We start from the raw sequence: 17,617 nt of genomic DNA on the forward strand, positions 1-17,617 counted from the left end.
CAACTCTCACTTGGAAAACTCTATGTGAAAGAAATGACTGGATGAATAGTGGTAGCTCACCTCTCAATCCGCACTCATGGATTCTTTTAAGTATACCGTATCTCCATGTGGTATCATATGCCTTTTCAAGATCAAAAAAAACTGTCACATGGTGCTGTCTGGAAGCAAAGGCTTCACAAATGGAGGACTCAAGTTGTATCAGCACATCAGTCGTTGAGTGCATTTTCCTGAATCCACATTGAATGGGTGAAAAAATATTCTTCTTTTCAAGGTACCAAATCAGTCTTGCATTGACCATCTTCTCCATGATTTTACATAAACAAGATGTCAATGCAATAGGTCGGTAGTTTGCTGCTAAAAACTTGTCCTTACCGGGTTTTAAAAAGGCTAAAATAATGGCTAGTTCCCAAACACTTGAATAACTATGATCATGCCATATTCTATTAAAAATGCTTAAAATAAATAACTTTGTATTAAAAGGTACATGTTTAATCATTGCATATGGAATTCCATCGGGTCCAGGGGCTGTATCGTTACAAGTAGCAAGAGCAGAATCAAATTCTCTTTCAGTAAAAGGAGAATTGTATGACTCTTGCTTTCTTGTTGCGAGGTTTAAAACTTTCTTTTCTTCATTGCTCCTATACTGGTGACCAGGAGCTGCTTCACACTTGCACGATACATTTGAGAAATGGTCAGCCAGGGCATTGCTAACTTCGGTTGCTCCAGTCATATACTGGCCATTTATCTTTAACACTGGTGGTGGGTTTGGGGTGAATTTTCCTGTTATCTTTTTTACTTTCCTCCACACAGATGATGTTGGTGTTCTACTGTTAATGGAGGAAACAAAGGACATCCTAGACTGGCGCCTAGCTTCTTTCATGGCACGGCGGAACTGTGCTCTACATTTCTTGTATATGACTAAATTCTCCTCATTACGGCGCATGCGCAATCGAGTTAAAGACTTTCTTGTGGCTCTGTGCAGGGCAGTTAGTTCTGACGACCACCAGGGGACTGGTCGTCGTCTGAATATCCCAGTTGTTTTGGGAATGGAATTCACTCCTGCTGTGTGAAGAGTTCCATTAAGTAAGTCTATGGCATCATCAACACTTTCAAACTGTTCTGCATTTCCTTCAATTTTACTTAACTCCCGAAATCTATTCCAGTCCGCCTTATCAAGATTCCATCGAGGTGATCTTTGTAAAGGTGGACCATTGTTGGTGTTTATAATGATTGGTGCATGATCACTAGTATGCCAATCATCTAATGTTCTCCAATTAAAATCGAGAAGACAGTTAGAGCTTGCAACTGATAGGTCAATGCAGGACAAGGTACCTGTCTGTACATGAAAATGTGTGGGCTCTCCTGTATTGAGGAGTCCGACATCTTCATTCTCCAAAATTGACGATATAATATTACCCCTTGCATTTGCTAAAACATCACCCCATAAAGGATGTCTACTATTAAGGTCTCCTAGTAAGAGAAAGGGTTGTGGGAGTTGTTTAATCACCTCTACTATATTATCATATGAGATGTTATCATTTGGAGGCAAGTAAAGAGAACAGACTGTGTATTTTCTCCCTATATCAATCTGTACAGCCACTGCCTGCAGAGGGGTACAGATAGACAGAGATATTTGGGGAACATCTCGACGAACGTATATAAGACTTCCCCCATGGCTCCCTGCTCGTTGATCATATGGTGTCCTATAGCTAACATACTCTCGAGGACAAGGAGTATTAGCATCGAGCTTGCTTTCTTGTAGACATACTGTTATAGGGGAGTGCTCACGTATGAGGAGCTTAAGTTGTTCATATTTCGCCCTTAAACCCTGGCAATTCCATTGCAGAATGGAGGAAAAAACGATGTTTTATTTTTTGGAAGACACCTTAGATGAAGTCTTCCCAATGGCACTATTTGATCTAACAATGTTTCCCGGAGGTAACTCTAGAGAGGATCTTGATATAGTGGGTTTTGTGTTTCTCTTTTTCTTTGTGTCCTTTTGATCTAATTGTTGAGGAGGATGGTGGACCTCAACTTGAATTTCTGATTGGTTCAATTTACCTTCTAGTTGTTCAGAAACATCAGCAGACAAGATATCATATTTATTGGAAGTCGTGACTTTAATGTTTCTTATGGTAGGAGGAGAGAGGGAGGGAGGTCTCTCTCTTTTCCGATTAAAAGGTTGTGATCTGTCAGGTTTTTGCACCTTCCCCACTACGGGTTCACCAGGTAAATTGGTTTCGAGTGCAACCTCCATCAGATCAGGCAAGGAAACGGCCTGTGAGAGGTTTGTACTATTGTTTAAAATCAGAGTAGTTGGCTTTTGAATAATTTTCAGATCTCTAAGTGTCCGTTTTGATTTTTCCACAATTTCTGGATATAGATTTTCGATGGGACTTTCAACCTCTTTAACTACTTTCATTTGTTTCTTTATCTTAGAAGTAGAGATATAATTTTCGTCTGTGTGGTTTGGCAAGTTTTTCTTCAGAACCATTGAAAAAGGTTGCCCTGGTCTTATTTGCTTTTCAAGAGCTCTTTTACGAGCCTCTTTAAAAGTAACCCTTTCCATGGTCCTAATGGCCTGGATTTCTTTTTCAAAAATAAACTTTACACAGCTTTTAGATGTAGCTGGGTGTGCTTCCCCACAATGTATGCAATTAGGGTTTTCTATGCATACTCCATGACTACTTTTTCCACAGTTGGCACAAACAGCTGGCTTATTGTTTAGTTTTTCTTTACATTTCTGGCTTAAATGGCCATACATTTGGCAATGATAACATCGCAATGGTGACGGGATATATGGTTTTACCTTCAAAGATAGCCATCCAGCTTTTATAACATTTGGTAATCGGCATTGATCAAATGTTATAATCAGAGTAGCAAGAGGGATACGTTGTTCTCCAACTCTCTTTCTCATTCTGACTACTTTAATTACTCCTTGACTTTTCAGTTCATCCTCTATTTCTTTCTCCTCTATATCCAACAATTCTGGAGCATATATCACACCTCTACTCTGGTTGAAAGTAGGGTGTGAAACGCATTTTACGCTATGGCCATTCAATGTTGTAAGTGTTTTTAACCTTTCACCTTGTAATGGGGACAGTGTCTCTATCAAGAGAATTCCATTTCCCTGGGGTAAAATTTTTGGCTGCCCTCCACATAAAGTAACTATTTCTCTATTAGCTTTAAAAAAATTTATCCGCTCATTTCTTCCGTTTTCAAATTCCAAGATAAAAAAATTTTCATAATTCACTACTTCATAGTGACCAGGTAATACTTCTACTTTTCTATATCTTTCTGTTCTGTCATCATTTTTCACTCTCTCTCTCTTCTTCTCTAGCGTTTTATTATTCACATGACGTGAATAAGGTTCTAACGTTACAATGTTAGAACCCGAGTTGGAGCTGTCTGTACCGAGGTCCATGTTTGTATTTTCCAGGTCGTCAACAGAGGTGTTGGGTTTTTTTGAAAAAGCAAGCCGGGTTATCCACCTCTTATCGGAGGATGTCAGTCCTCCTATCCCATGTGGCCCAACACGAGAAGAGGCTTCAGCGGGGACCAGTCCTCTATTAGAGAGGGGCTGCCTCTCTTATGGTGGGCGTACACTGGTCAGTGGGGGTAGTTAGCCCCTCCCACCGTCGACTCCAATGCCTGGCGTCACCCATTACCCGCAAATATGGGTGACTTAAGACTGGATCACTGGAGCCCGACTCTTAACAGACTTGGTCTGCACCCAATGGGGTCTGCCAGAGGGTGATTGATTGATTGATTGAAAGTTTTCTGGCATCCTGACATCTAAGGTCATTGACGCCGATACCATTTACTGTATATGAAAATTAAAAGAGAATTCGATTAAAACCATAAAAATTAAGAAGTCATTAAAATAGTTAAATAGTTTTCAGAAGACCTGCTTCTGAAATAAATCTAAAAATTCCGCTCGCATAGTAAGACACATCATGTCCAAGAATCTTGGCAAGGATAAACCTGCCATCCTCACCTCGAGCCTCAAACAGATATCTATTTCTTAAGTTAGTAAAATTAGGGCATTCGGTCAACAAATGCCTCACTGTTAAAGGTACTAAGCAGTCCTCGCAATACGGTTGGTGTTGGCCCTTCAGCAGAAACTCGTGTGTCAACCGTGTGTGACCAATACGGAGACGACAAAGAGTCGTCTCCCATTTTCGGGGAATCATGTTATACCTCCAAGGTGATATGATATTTGTTACTTCCCTCATTTTATTGCCATCTTGACTGTCCCAGTGCTGTTGCCATTTATCACTAACCAATTTCTTGATGTAAGGTAGGAGATCGTTACATGGAATGGGATACCTCCTTGGTAGCAACTCGGATGCCGCATTCTTCGCCAGTAAATCTGCCTTCTCATTCCCAGACACACCTACATGTGCTGGAACCCAACAAAATCGAACAGTTATACCTTTCCGTCCAATAATAAAAAGCCATTCTAAAATCTTTAAAACTAGAGGGTTACTAGAATTAAAAACTTCTAAAGCTTGAAGAACACTCCTTGCATCACTAAAAATTGTAAAATTACCCTCCTTTTCCAAAGCTATTTTCTCAATAGCGGTTAATATGCCATACAGTTCGGCAGTAAATATGGAAGCTGTTAGAGGAAGTGCACCTCTACAATTAAAATCATTACTATGTACTCCAAATCCAACGCCAGCATCAGATTTGGAGCCATCAGTATATATAAAAGTCGATCCCCTATGTTCTTCGACATGTTCCATAAAAAGAGACCTGGATTCTAAGTCAGTCATATTCTTCTTAACTCCAATAAAGTATTTACAAAAAGATATGTCAGGTAATTTCCATGGAGGCGTTGATGATACCTTGAATGGAAGTACCTTATTTCTAATTATATCCAGACTATTTAAAAATCGTTTCACCCGAAAGCCATAAGGTTGAGGAGATTTTGGGTGCAACTCAAAGTATGATGCGTGTCTTACAAGGCTTGCAGTCTGAAAGGCTAGAGAGCTAGGGAGTCTTTGCAATCTAAACCAATACCGAAGAATGGAAGACATTCGGTAAAGGTCTAGAGGTAACTCTCCAGCATCAACAATGAGACTTGGGATAGGCGAGGTTTTAAAAGCTCCAGTAGATAATCTAATACCTGCATGATGTATCGAGTCTAATATTTTTAACCGGCTTGGGGTGGCTGAGGAATATACCTCACAACCATAACTAATTTTGGAAAAAATCAAGGCCTTGTATAATTTTAAAATAGTATTGCGGTCTGCCCCCATGATGTATGGGCCAATACTTTTAAGATATTCAGAGCTTCAACACATTTAGCTTTTAGCGCTTTTAGGTGAGAAACCCATGTAAGTCTACAGTCAAATATCAAACCTAAAAATTTGGTTTCCGATACACATGGTATCCGTTGACCTTTAATGTATATATCCGGGTCTGGATGTACTCCCCGGATACGACAAAAATGGACAATGGTAGTTTTACTTGTCGAGAACTTAAATCCATTCATGTCAGCCCACTGGATAATTTTATCAATAGAGAGTTGGATTTTTCTCTCAACCATTGCCATTCTAGTGCCAGCAAATGATATTGAGAGATCATCCACAAATAATGTTGAGAGAACATCCTGGGGAATGGCTGAGGATATCCCATTAATTGCTAGTGCAAAAAGGGTTACACTCAGCACACTACCCTGAGGAACTCCTTCTTCCTGGCACTTACTCTCTGATAGAGTTTCCCCCACTCTCACTTGAAAAACTCTACGTGAAAGAAATGCCTGAATAAATAGTGGCAGCTCTCCTCTCAATCCCAATTCATGAATGGTTTTAAGAATACCATATCTCCATGTGGTATCATATGCCTTTTCAAGGTCAAAAAATACTGTAACATGGTGCTGTTTGGAAGCAAAGGCTTCACAAATAGAAGACTCAAGTCGTATCAACACATCAGTCGTTGAGTGCATTTTTCGGAATCCACATTGAATCGGTGATAAAATACCTTTTTTTTCAAGGTACCATATCAGCCTTGCATTGACCATCTTCTCCATGATTTTACATAAACAAGATGTCAATGCAATAGGACGATAGTTTGCTGCTAAAAACTTGTCTTTACCGGGTTTTAAAAAAGCTAAAATAATGGCTAGTTCCCAAACACTTGGGTAACTATGATCATGCCATATTCTATTAATAATACTTAAAATAAATAGCTTTGTATTAAAATGTACATGTTTAATCATTGCATATGGAATTCCATCGGGTCCAGGGGCTGTATCATTGCAATGAGCAAGTGCGGAATCAAATTCTCTTTCAGTGAAAGGAGAATTATACGACTCTTCCCTTCTTGTTGCAAAATTTAAAATTTTCTTTTCTTCAGTGCTCCTATACTGGTGACCAGGGGCTCCTTCACACTTGCTAGATACATTTGAAAAATGATTAGCCAGGGCATTGCTAACTTCATTTGCTTCAGTTACATACTGGCCATTCACCCTCAACACTGGTGGTGGGTTGGGGGTGAATTTGCCAGCTATCTTTTTTACTTTCCTCCACACAGAAGATGGTGGTGTTCTACTGTTAATGGAGGAAACAAAAGACATCCATGACTGGCGCCTTGCTTCTTTCATGGCACGACGGAACTGTGCTCTACATTTCTTGTACATAATTAAATTCTCATCAGTTCTGCGTCTACGCAATCGTGTTAAGAGATCTTCTTGTGGCTCTGTGGAGTGCAGTTAGTTCTGAAGACCACCACGGGACTGGTCGTCGTTTGAATAACCCTGTTGTTTTGGGAATTGAATTGACTCCTGCTGTATGAAGAGTTCCATTCAGTAGGTCTATGGCATCATCAACACTTTCAAACTGTTCTGCTCTCCCTTCGATTTCACTTAGCTCACAAAATTTAACCCAGTCTGCCTTGTCTAGATTCCAACGTGGCAATCTTTGCAAAGGCGGATCCTTGTTGGTGTTTATAATGATTGGTGCATGATCACTAGTATGCCAATCGTCTAATGTCCTCCAATCAAAATCAAGAAGGCAGTTAGAGCTTGCAATTGAAAGGTCAATGCATGACAAAGTACCTGTCTGAACATGGAAGTGTGTGGGCTCTCCTGTATTAAGGAGTCCCACATCCTCATTCTCCACAATTGATGAGATAATATTGCCCCTTGTGTTGGCCAAAACATCACCCCATAAAGGATGTCTACCATTCATATCTCCCAGTAAGAGAAAAGGTTGAGGGAGTTGTTGAATGACCTCTGCTAAATCATCATATAAAATATCATCATTTGGAGGTAAGTACAGAGAGCATATTGTATATTTTCTCCCTATATCAATTTGTACAACAACTGCCTGCAGGGTTGTACGTATAGATATAGGTATTTGGGGAACATCTCGACGAATGTACATGAGACTTCCGCCATGGCTCCCTACTCCGTGATCATAAGGTGTCCTATAACTAATATATTCGCGAGGACAAGGGGTATTAGCATCAAGCTTGCTCTCCTGGAGACATACAATTATGGGGGAATGCTCGTGAATTAAGAGCTTAAGTTCTTCATATTTGGCCCTCAAACCCTGACAATTCCATTGCAAAATGGATGAAAAAACTATGTATTATTTTCTGGAAGACATCTTTGATGAGGTCTTCCCATTGACAGTTTTTGATTTGACAATATTTTCTGTAGGCTTCTTAAGTTTGGGTCTTGATAAATTAGGTTTTATATTAGCCTTTTCAGTGTTGTTGTTACCTATTTCTTGTGGGGGATGGTGGACCTCCACTTGAATTTTTGATTGATTCAAGAAGTTTTCCTGTTGATCTGAAATATCAACAGGCAAAACATCATATCTATTTGATGACATAACTTTTGTGTTTTTAATGGATGGGGGTGAGAGAGATGGAGGTCTCTCTCTTTTCCTATTGACAGGTGGTGATTTATTAGATTTTGATGCTTTCCCCACTACAGGCGCACCTGATAATTCTGTTTCATGTGGAACCTCCATCAAATCAGGCAAAGATATAGCCTGAGAGAGGTTAGAATTATCCTTTGTAGTGGGGGACAAAGGTTTACTAGAGGTGAGAAAGGTCTTACGTGATATTCTTGCCTTATCCTCTAGAATTCTATCAGAAGATGGCAAATTTCTTTTCTGGGGAATAGAGGCAGTATTAGGTGGGCTGGATGTCTCCTGCCTCATTTTTTCTCCGGATTTCAATACTTTTGCATAACTTGCTGATTTACTCAATAGTCTCTTGGCATGCCCCACACTTATGTGTTCAATACTGGATTTATTGAGAGCAGCCTCTTCTAATTTATATTGCTGGCAGTTCCTATCCGTAGATTTGTGATTCAAATTGCAGTTTATACAATTGGCCTCTAGTGTACAGTCTCCATGGTAAACATTAGAGCATGTACTACACATTTTATCATTCTTACATACTTTAGATGGATGCCCATATCTATAGCAATTAAAACATTGCAGCGGCTTCTGCTTAAAAGTTCGCACTTTAATTCGTTCATTCTCTATGTAAATGTGGAAAGGCACATCAGCATCCTGGAAAGTCAGGATAATCATTGACGTTCCAGGGACTTTATGCACTTTCCACACAGTTAAAGGACACATGGCCAATATCTCCTCTTCTGTGAATTCATATAAGTCTCTATTAAAAACTACTCCCCTTCCATAACTGAAGTTTAGATGGGGTTTCACATCCAGCTTTATGTCTTCGTTATCTGTATTTAAATTGGAAAGTATAACCGATTGAGTTTCTGATTTGGCACTTATTAGGAAACTGTTCTTTCCAAACCGAGATATATCTCCTGGTGCGATAGTACCTACTTTCTTTTGAAGAAATTTACATATTTTGAAATAATTTCCAGTGCTCCCTTTTGATTGAGCAATAAGCCACTTTGGTGGTTTTGGCTTTCTCTGGGAAGGTACAACTACCTCTATACTTTTATCAATCCAATCTGCAGGCCTATATACATCCAGATTCTCGGGTACCCGATCGCAAAGAGCACCCTTGAAATTCAAATTACTGATTTTAATATTTATGATATCATTGATAGCTTTGAATGCTTCATCATGGTTATCAAATGATATCCATGAATCCCATTTGTCACCTTCAAGCCTCATCCTAATTTCCCTGATGTGACCATAACATTGAAATAATATATATAGAACATCGTAATTGGTTTCAATGGGGATCTGAGTGATGTGAAGGATTCGCAAATTCTCCATGTCACCCAAATTACTTTGTTTTTGAACATAAGTAGCATGGTCCTTTAGAGTTTCCGAGTCGTCAACAAAGGGGTTAGTTTTAGGAGTAGAAGCAAGCCGGGTTATCCACCTCTTATCAGAGGATTTCAGTCCTCCTATCCCATGTGGCCCAACACGAGAAGAGGCTTCAGCGGGGACCAGTCCTCTATTAGAGAGGGGCTGCCTCTCTTAAGGTGGGCGTACACTGGTCAGTGGGGGTAGTTAGCCCCTCCCACCGACGACTCCAATGCCTAGCGTCACCCATTACCCGCAAATATGGGTGACTTAAAACCGGATCATTGGAGCCCGACTCTTAACAGACTTAGTCTGCACCCAATGGGGTCTGCCAGAGGGTGATGACGTCTAAATTTGTACAGGTTGAGATGGCATGACATCCATCCCACCCTGCGCCAAATCCAAAGCAGCAGTCAAAACCTAAGTCGTACAAGCTAAAGTCGTCAACAAGTTCATGCCCAAGAGGAAGAGATGGGAGAAAATAAGAAGTAATCAAAGGAACGGAGAGAAAGTGCTGACTAATTTAGTTGGATCAACAGTTGGGCACCGAGGTCCAGTGGGGAAGTAGTTCCCATTGTTCATTAAAGCCCAACTGCTAGTCCCTAAGCCCCCCATCCTCATCAAGGCTTCAGCATCTGGGGGGTGCCAGAGGGTGATGGCGTCTAAATTGGCACAGGTTGAGATGGAATGTAGTACATCCCACACTCTGCCAAATACAAAGCAGCATCCAAAGTAAAATCGAACATGCCAAAGTCGTCAACAATATCGAGCCCAAAAGGAAGAGATGGGAGAAAAAAAGAAATAATCAAAAGTAAAAGAGAAAGTGCTGACTGATTTAGTTGAATCGACAGCTGGGCACCGAGGTCCAATGGGAAGTAGTTCCCACTGTTCATTAGAGCCCAGCTGCTAATCCCTAAGCCCCCCATCCTCATCAAGGCTTCAGCATCTGGGGGGTGCTGGCTAGAGTGTCTCTCGAGAGCGACTCCCTTGGTAAGCTCTTTCACAAAGTGCAACGGAAGAGCTAAGCCAGACTCCTCCATGATCTCAAAATACCTCCTCTGGTGGAGGTGGGAGGAGCTTGTTGCCAGAAGTGGAACGGCTGGAGGAGGCGAGCTCGAAGAGCTGGCCGTCAACCTTATCCCTAGGCACTCTTCCCCCCTTGGGACCAGGGCAGAACCGCACTGGCCTTAGAGGGTTTCTGAGTGCCAAACACTCGGTCCACGACCGTGTCCTTGCCCTCACGAGGAGGAACCTCAGGGTCCTTGAACCCGTTGAGTTGCTTCATCAGAGTCAAGACCTGCCAGAAGGCATGCTCTGACTCTTGCTGCTCTCCCCCTGGAGAGCTGGCAGCAAAGTCTCCCATCCCCAAGGGCTCTACTTGGGGGGACTCTTAAGAGTCCTTCGGTTCCCTCCTAGGAGTGATACGGGACTCCAACAACGAAGTCTGAGTGCTCTTCTCGCCCCAACATGGGACAATTCTCCAGCTTGAGGTGGGGTTTCTCCCATTGGTGCAGTGGGAGAAGGCCTCACCTCGGTAGAGGAAGCGCGCTGGCGCTTGCGCGAAGGGAAAAACCCAGGGGTCGCGCGCGAGAGACCGTTGAAAACACTGCGCGCGAGCGAGACTTCATAGGGTGAGCAGGAATCAGATTGACGTGTAGGAACAGAATGAAGAGCCTGTGAGAATGTCGGCACGCGCGTATGAGATTGTTGGAGCTTGAGGATCGTCGGCGCTTGTGCGCGAGAGAAGATCGACGGCGCTTAAAGATCGTCGGCGCTTGCATGCGTAAGAAGATCATCGGCGTGGGGAACCATCGGAGCCTGCGCGCGGACAATTGTCGGAGCTTACGTGCGTAGGAAGATCGCCAGCGCTAGCGCGCCAGAGAAGATCGTCTGCCAAGAAGATTGTCGGCGCTTGCGCACGTAAGAAGATCTACGGTGCTCGAAGATCTTTGGCGCTTGTGCGCGAGAGAAGATTAACGGCGCTTGTGCGCGAGAGAAGATCGACGGTGCTTAAAGATCGTCGGCGTTCGCACGCGTAAGAGGATCGTCGACGCTTGCGCGTAAGAAGATCATCGGCGCGGGGAACCATCGGAGCCTGCGCACGGACGATCGTCGGAGCTTACGTGCGTAGGAAGATCGCCAGCACTAGCGCGCCAAATAAGATCGTCTGCCAAGAAGATCGTCGGCGCTTGCGCGCGTAAGAAGATCTATGGCGCTCGAAGATCGTCGGCGCTTGCGCGCGTAAGAAGATCTACGGCGCTCAAAGATCGTCGGCGCTTGCGCGCATAAGGAGATCGTCGGCGCTTCCGCTCGTAAGAAGATCGTCAGCGCTTGCGCGCGAAAGAAGATCGTCGGCGCTTGCGCGCGTACGAAAATCATTGGCGAGCACGAGCGCGCGCTAGGATGAAGGGACAGCTGACAGGACAGTCAGGAACTGGGACAATCAACACTGGAAGTTCTGGTGAGCGCCTGTGCACTAACTCAGGAATAGTCCCTGGAACAGGATTCCTCTGGATGGAAGTCTCAGGAACAGCAGGAACAGTCGGCGAGCGCTTGCGCGCAGGAAAACGGCGCGCAGGGGATACCTGGCGCTTAAGGGACTTACTCACAGTGTGAGAAAGACCCTTTGCCCCGAAGGGACCGGTGCCCGTTGGATAACGGAGTGCGTGGGCGCCCACAGCGTCAGCAGCCAGGAACGGAGACGGCAGGTCAGCAGGTCTAGGAGATGGCGAACAAACTGCGGAGAGGTCCCGAACAAGAGGTTGGTCTAAACAGGAACAATCCTCCGAAGAGGAGTCTCTATGAGTGGCCTCTCTCACGAACGAGAGAGGTGAACACTTCGTAGAAAAGACTTGAAGACACTGGTGATGGCGCCCCCTAAGGCAGTTGGATCAGCATGCTGACCTATAAGGAGCAATCCTCCGAAGAAGAGTCCTTGTAAGTGGCCTCCCTCGCGAACGAGAGAGGTCACAAGACTGATCCTGCAGCTGCTCAGCCCCTTGAGCATAGCTGCAGCCCCAAGAGCATGGCCACCTGAAGTTTTCAACGCCCGGCCTTGCAACCGCTCAGCTCCTTGAGCATGGTTACAAGTGTGGTCGCTCAGCACCAAGAGCATAACGGCCCGAGGACCAGGAAAACCCATCCAGAAATTATTAAGTTATGAGAAGTACCCCCTCTGCAGGAGAAAAAACTCACACCTAGGAAGGGAACCTTCCTCGGAAGGGAAGTTACCTACCCCTGGAGGCGAATCTCCTTAGCATTCAAAGATGAACTAAAGAGCTGATAGTTGTCACTGAAGAACTTCTAAGAGAAGGGAACACGCCCATGACAATGTCCTAGAGAGACGGCAGCAACAGCAGACTCCCCAGGCACCAACAGGGCAGCTCTGCTTCATTGGCACACTTTAGGCAAACGAAGAAAAACTGCATCGTTAACTGGGAAAATAAAATAAATAATTAGTTAACAGAAATTCCCCCGGGAGGAACTCCGAAGAGAAAACCCCGAGGGAATAGAAAACATAAGTTACAAATTAAGTATGCGCACTCCTCCCTCACTGAAATTCACGGAAGGGGGAGGGCGGAGAATTGTAACAAAAACAGAATTATAACAGAATAATAATTATGTAATTCATCTACGAATGTTCACAAATAGTAAGAACCACTGACCCCCAAAGGGAAGTGTTCTCCACAGAAAGCTGACAAGTTAAAAAAACAATCAGATTTCATTAAAAATAATTGAGACAAATAAACGGAATAGCAACCCAACCCGCACGGGAAAGAAGCTTCCGTAATAGTACGTACTGTAGCAGTAGTTAAAGGGTGAACGACCTCGAGAGAGAGAGACCGTAGTCAATCTTAACTCCCACGTTCCCTTCGCTGAGAATCCAAGTTCCCCGTAGGAAAGGAGGAACAGCGGAGAAAACAGATGAAAGAAGAAAGTCCAGCGATGACGATTCCCCACGGCGGCCGAATTATCGGAAGCCGAAGGAACGACCGAAGGACCAAGGGAGAGGCCGCGCCCCATGACGTTAAACCGTGGTGGCCTGGTACTACGCCGGTGACGTTGTCGTACACTACACACACAGCACAAACACTGAAAAGGAAACTTACTATATTTCTAAACACAAATATATACATAAACATAAAGAATATTTATATATATATTAAGTATAATAAAAAGTAAGTAAAAGACAAAATGCATTAATGGCTGCCAAAGCGAGGGTGGGAGCAGACACGTCTGCCCATCCCCCGAGCCAAAAGTAAAGTGAACTAGTTCACCGGTATGTGAGGGGGGAGGGGTAGATAGCTACCCCTCCCCTACCCCCTCGCTAACTAGCGAGGGGGTGGTATCAGCTATGCCGAAAATAATACCCTATTCAAATAGTGTGGTTTGTATTTCGGTTACGGAACAAATCTATTTTTGGGTGAGATAGCCATGTCGTCCTGATGGACCTGCCCTCCTTTTCTATAGAAAAGGCCTTGGCAGGATCCCTCCCGAAATTACTATACCTGTAGCACCATGCTCAATGCTACAAGGAATGAGCGCCATCTTGGATACAGCGCCATCTAGATACTCAATAGTAGTACGGGAGGAAGGGTAACCTTGATAACGGCTCCCCTTCTATTTTTGCCGCTCTTCCCCCTCGAAACGAAAACGCTATTCGGGGTGAAGATTGCTATGTCGTATCAAGATATACGTCCCGATATTATGCAGTATCCTTAAGAGAAATTTTAAGGATATTCGCGCCAGGAGTTAGAATTCTGGAGACCTAAACGTTAATTCTCTGGGAATATCACTGTAGCCAAATATCCCTTAGAAAGCTACCTATAGGAACCTTCCATCAGGACGACATGGCTATCTCACCCCATTTATTATGTTATGGTTGAATGTTTCTGTACTGCTGATGGAAATTTGTTTTGAAATCAGTTTATTCTCTTTTACTTCAAAGTCTTCATTGCTGTTAATGTGTGTTTATGAAGCAAAAATTAAGAGTTGTTTACTTTGTTATTTTGTAAGTCACTTAAAATAAAACACTTTTTCACCAGTGTAATTAATCTGTTATTATATATTTCAATATCCTGTAACTAGGCCTTACAGTATAGTTAGGTTTCTATATACAGAACCATAGGTACCAAAGTGATTTAGAACGGGGGTGGAATTGGAACTGGTGGGTTGGGGCTGAATGTAGGGGTTGGAGGGGGGGGCATCACTCGGAACTTTGCCCTGGAGCGGCAGTTAGGTATGTGAGGGCCCTGCATACGATGAGTAGGAATTGTAAGCAATCACCTAACTCGTTCGCCGACAAGCTCCGGAGAATAAGGATGGGGCATGGATGACTCCAAATCCCGCCAGAGAAATCCCCTGAAGGGGAAACCCCACATATGAAGATAGTTTTCCCACAGACAGGAAAGGCAACCAACCTTTGTTGCCGGTTTCTGCAATTCTCCCCGCAAGCGAGGATATTGCTGGACCGTGGCTGGGGCAGGAACTCTCCCTTGGAAGGGAAAGTTGCTCAACACCTGGTGGAGGTTAAGTCTCCCTCAAAATGGGAAATTATCCAACACCTGAAAGTGAACTCCCGGCAGTCCTCTCTGCTTCCTCTCAACGAGCCAAGCTCAATTTGAAGGTCAACAAAGTGTTGCCTGTGAAACGTAGCCGAAGCTCATTTCTGGATTTATTTGGAGGATTACCCGACAAGTCACTCCGAGGAGTTCCTGTCAGCCACAGCTCACTGCCACCCGCCGAAGCAGAGCGAATGTTGGGCGAGCAGCAAAAGTAGAAGCCAAAGACCTCTAGCTACCTTACTTTGCATGGAGAATCCATGAGCCCCAAGGAAGGCAGCACTGAAGGGAAAGGGACTTTATAAGTTTTAGGCCAGTTGCTTTTAATCATAAACCAGTTACAAGATTAGACAGAAGAGAAAAGACTACGTCTCCTCTACCAAGCCGAATTAAAAAGGGATGATTGGTCGCTAGTGCTGGTGGGCACAAGGGGCTAGTTATCAGCTAGTTTCAGTTTCGTCGAAATAAATTCATCACAGTAAAGAGCGAAGGGTGTGTGTTGTGCTGGAACAATTTAAATTTCTACATAATTACAGGATTGTCTATTCATATCTGTTGTACATGTTATAATTATTATATGATCCTATTTCATTCATGTACATTATAGGATCCACGATGAGAAATAAAATGGCATTTGCATTGGCAGTCAAAATAAATTCAATATGAAATTACACTGACACCTAATAGCATATATGAGTCAGTTAGTAAATTCACAGTATACACACCTAGCTAATGAACCATGTGCTGCTAGCATGTAATAGATAATAAAGTTTAGCTAAAGTCTATAGACAATAATACCGTACCATATACGCAGCGAGTAAATGAGCTGCCAAACTGAAACACTGTTTGCTTACATTCTCACAAATGAGCGCCAATGTATAGATGACGCAATACACATAAATGAAATAGGATCCTATAATGCACATAATGTATAGACGACACAATACACATAAATGAAATAGGATCCTATAATGTACATGAATGAAATAGGATCATATAATAATTATAACATGTACAACAGATATGAATAGACAATCCTCTAATAATCATGTTGTACTTCTGTCAGAAATGTTCCAAGCTATGCATCTTACATACACATTGACACTACTGGCAGTGTCACGGTAAAGTTAGAAAGACCAAATTCAAAGTGTGTCCAGTACATTTTCTCTGCGAACAATTACATGGGAAGTTTTGCGGATAAGTGCTATTTTGAACTGAAGCAATTGCCCCTGTTTTTACGTATAATTTGTATTACTCAGACTCTGACTATTATGGTAAATTACTACTATACAGACCAAGTCTTAGTGTAAGCTAACGATATGACTGTATAAGAGGGGCTCCAGGTTAGTAAGGATACGGCTTCTGGGTTAGATTTGGTGGGGAAGTCTTGGTTAGCTTGTGTTTTTGTTTTGTGTCCCTTTTAAAATTGGACCATGTTAAAGACTGAAAAATCTGTGTTCAAAAGTAAATGGAGCTCGTAAGGAAACATGACTCAAGAACGGTGATTGAGAGATAACTGCTGCAGTTAGTATTAGGTGTTACTTCCCCCTCCTATTCTTGCTTGAAAAACTATTTTTTGTTAGTTTTCTTGTTTTCTTTTGGGGGGTTTCTGCTATCACCTTCAACAATTAGTTGGTTTTCATTTTATCCTACCAAAAACCCTGACTCTCACCTGGGGTTCTTTCATTACAGTTGGGAGATTTGTTGGGTGGTGGTAGTGTAATTGGAAAACCATACTTTTGTGGAAGATAACATCAATACACAATAAATCATATACTTATGCAGAATTGATAGAAAAATTATTTTCTTGCAAAAATTGCTGGGTGGGAGACTACTGAAATTTTACCCTATTCATTCACTGTTCTAAGCTCCACTTTGGCTCACTTACCTTGAAAATAAACATTATCTCATTGGTCCTGTGTTCTGGCAAGCAGTAAATGTTATGACGAGCCTGTTAGCCAAATGGGCAAATATTTTGGTGGACAAAAACTCGGTGACCCAACTAACTACGAATTACCCTTAACATGCATTACTCAGGTAGGTTGGTAAATTTATAGAAAAACACAGAAAAAAACATTTGAGAAAATAACCTTTACTACAGTAAATGAGGCGCTTTCAACGTACTTGACCTTTATTGCCAATGCAAATAAGCCATTCTGGTGTTATAGACAACCCCCTTCCCAAAGGACACAGGTGGGAACCCGGGATTGTGGGTGTGGGAAATAGGTTCGGGTAATTTATGCCACCAGCATAAGAGGAACGCTTCCAATACTAGTTGGTCCAACAATGAACCACGATTTGTCCAACTAGGTAGACGGCTAATTTGACTACGGTTAAAAGGGTGCCGTTATAGTATGTGGCCTACCCGGTTTGAATGTGTCCTACCTTAGGAATAGTTTGTATATATATGTAATGAAATCAATTATTTTTCACAATCGGACCCCCCCCCCCCTTACACAACATTAACATTAACTACATAGTTAAATACTGAAATCCATGTGTACTTACATGATCAATATTCGTAATAACAGTATGTAGGCCACATACTATATCAGAGACAAAATTCCGTAGGCCACACTCGAAAGGTAGGCCACATACTATAACGGCACCGCTAAAAGAGCAATCCGACTAATTAGGCTTATAGTTGCTTAACCTAGGCCTATTGTTCCTGAATTTACTAGGCCAACAGCAAGAGGAAACAATATAATACTGACATCCCATAGGCCTATTGTTCCTAACTTAACTACGAAAAAGAGGAAATTCGACTTGATACTGACATAACAAGCTAGGCCTACCATTCAT

The 17,617-nt window shown here is 42.7% G+C and overlaps 1 protein-coding gene across 2 annotated transcripts in view; it reads right to left on the reverse strand.

Annotated features, from left to right (window-relative positions):
- Positions 1 to 17,617, reverse strand: part of LOC137646055 (myb-like protein X) — a 318,901-nt gene that overhangs the window by 300,900 nt on the left and 384 nt on the right. The window lies entirely within an intron of this gene.

The sequence above is a fragment of the Palaemon carinicauda genome, chromosome 8 (genome assembly GCF_036898095.1).
Source record: "Palaemon carinicauda isolate YSFRI2023 chromosome 8, ASM3689809v2, whole genome shotgun sequence".
Taxonomy (NCBI): Eukaryota; Metazoa; Arthropoda; class Malacostraca; order Decapoda; family Palaemonidae; genus Palaemon; species Palaemon carinicauda.